Genomic DNA, 1,459 nt, shown 5'->3' with positions numbered 1-1,459 from the left:
GGGAGTGTAGCCCAGAGGGAGAAGGGTTCCATCCCCAGTACCACTAAATAATAATAATAATAATAATAATAATAATAATAATAATAATAATAAAAAATAATATCATTCAAATATGACTAACTAGGTTTCTAAAAACTATTTCATTTTGCCGGGCATGATGTTGCACGCTTGTAATCCCAGCACTTGGGAGGCGGAGACAGGAGGATGGCACAGGTTCGAAGCCAGCCTCAGCTACTTAGTGAGGCTCTCGGGAACATAGTGAGACCCTGTTTCCAAATAAAATATAAAATCTAGGTCAAGGAATATAGCCTGGAGGTAGAAAAGCCCCTGGGTTCCACCCCCAGTACCACAAAAAAAAAAAAGTAAATTTAAAAAATAAAGAAGATGCCCTCTCTTTGCCGCAACCACTGCGAGAATGAAGACCATTCTCAGCAACCAGACTGTCGCCATTCCAGAAAATGTCGACAGAACTCTGAAGGGGAGCACAGTTATTGTGAGGACCCCTGCGGAGGGACTTCAACCACATCAATGTAGAACTCAGTCTGCTTGGAAAGAAAAAGAAAAGGCTCCGTGTTGACAAATGGTGGGGAAATAGAAAGGAACTGGCTACTGTCCGCACTATCTGTAGTCACGTGCAAAACACGATCGAGGGCGTTACACTGGGCTTCCGTTACAAGATGAGGTCTGTGTTTGCGCACTTCCCAGCAATGTCGTGATTCAGGAGAGTGGGTCTCTCGTTGAAATCCAGAATTTCTTGGGTGAAAAAATACATCCGTAGGGTTCGGATGAGGACAGACGCTGCTTGTTCGTTATCTCAAGCCCAGAAAGATGAATCGATTCTTGAAGGAAATGATAATGAACTTGTTTCAAATTCAGCTGCTTTAATTCAGCAAGCCACAACAGTTAAAAACAAGGATATCAGAAAATTTTTGGATGGTATTTATGTTTCTGAAAAAGGAACAGTTCAGCAGGCTGATGAATGAAATCTAAAAGTTATCCAGACAGAAACAAGATTCTGGATTTAAGACCAATGTGTAATATTTTAATGATGCAATAAAACACTTCTATTGGTAAAAAATAAATAAATAAAAAGAAATAAAAACTATTTCATTTTGAGCCCGAGGATTTAAAGATATGTAGTGTGTGTGTGTGTGTGTGTGTGTGTGTGTGTGTTACTGGGGACTGAACCCAGAGGCACTCTACCTCTAAGTACATCCCCGGTCCTATTTACTTCTGTTTTGAAACAGGGTCTCACTAGGTTGATGAGAGAGTCTCACTATTTATTGAGACTGTCCTCAAACCTGTGATCCTACTGTCTCAGTGTCCAAGTACTGAGATTATAAGATTATACCTAGCTATGTGATGGATTTTAATGTAGTACATTGTTATTTATTTTATATATTTTTTATTTTATTTATTTATTCATTTTTTGTGGCACTAGGGATTGAACCCAGGGGCA

At 39.4% G+C, this 1,459-nt stretch overlaps 1 pseudogene across 1 annotated transcript; it reads left to right on the top strand.

The window, feature by feature from the left end:
* The first annotated feature begins 397 nt into the window (after positions 1-397).
* LOC308277245 (large ribosomal subunit protein uL6-like) lies at positions 398-983 on the top strand (annotated as a pseudogene). Its single transcript has one exon. The product of its transcript is annotated as a large ribosomal subunit protein uL6-like (transcript).
* The last annotated feature ends 476 nt before the right edge of the window (positions 984-1,459 follow it).

The sequence above is a fragment of the Muscardinus avellanarius genome (genome assembly GCF_963383645.1).
Source record: "Muscardinus avellanarius genome assembly, chromosome: 19".
Lineage (NCBI taxonomy): Eukaryota > Metazoa > Chordata > Mammalia > Rodentia > Gliridae > Muscardinus > Muscardinus avellanarius.
Note: the sequence above shows the minus strand (reverse complement) of the source record. Positions and strands in the feature narration are given on the sequence as shown.